Source organism: Myotis davidii, unplaced genomic scaffold, assembly GCF_000327345.1.
Source record: "Myotis davidii unplaced genomic scaffold, ASM32734v1 scaffold710, whole genome shotgun sequence".
Lineage (NCBI taxonomy): Eukaryota > Metazoa > Chordata > Mammalia > Chiroptera > Vespertilionidae > Myotis > Myotis davidii.
Genome location: NW_006284328.1, coordinates 1,449,293 through 1,450,295, shown reverse-complemented (window position 1 = coordinate 1,450,295; position 1,003 = coordinate 1,449,293).

The following is a 1,003-nucleotide window of genomic DNA, read 5'->3' as shown; positions in this document are numbered from 1 at the left end:
GGGAAGAGGGGAGCCCTCCCGGCCGTTCCCGGCCCCCCACCCAGCCCAGGGCTCGCACTCGCAGCACTTTCTGCCTATTTGTTTGCGCTCAGTACTCACAGTTCGGCTGCGGAGCCGGCTCCTCTCTCGCACTCACTTCCTTTGTCTCTTTTTCTCTTCCTCTCTCTCTCTCTTCCCTCCTTGTCTGAGACTCCGCAGTAGCTTCCAGTGGAGAAAAATAATTATTCTTCTCAATGGGTTCGCACGGGGCGCACGCACACACGCGCGCGCGCACACACACCCCCGCCGGGGTACCCAATCAATGCACAAATCTTCGGGGTCCCTTTAACCTCTGCGGAGGACTCCGGGAGTTAATTACCAAGCCTATTTCGGCGCGGCATAAATATGCATTAAGGTATGAAATGACGACCGATGCGCTGAACTTGAGGTTTGGCATTTGGACAGACTTCGGTCTCTGTCCCCCACCCCACCGCCCATAGCCCCATAGGCCACCTCCACGGCCTCGCATGGTCATCGCGAGCTCCTACGGGGTGTCAGGGGGCCGCGGGGGGCCTCCTTACCTTGCTCTGTGCCCCAAGACCCCCCTCGCGCGCCCCCTGCGGTCGGGGCAGACCCTGGGCGGGCGCTTCCACTTTCCGCACGTCGCAGGCTGGGCCTGGGCCCCCGCGCCCCCGCACGGTGCCTGTCAGGGAACTAACTCCGAGCTCGGTGCCGGGAGAAGCTGGTGAGAGCGGGACGGCGACCTGCCCGCGCGCCGGAGTTCCCGGCAGAGCGAGAAAGGCCCAGGACACGATCCCCTGCGGGCAAAGCCACCCCGCGCCTGGGGTTCCCGCCGCCCCCGCCGGTCCCGACCTGCACACACACATGCACGCATTTGCACGCGCGCGCGCACACACACACGTGAACGCATTTGCACACGCGCGCGTACATATCTGCACACAGACACTCCCGCGCGCGCTCGCGCTCGCACACACTCAGGGTTGTAACAAAGGAAGAGGGGCCA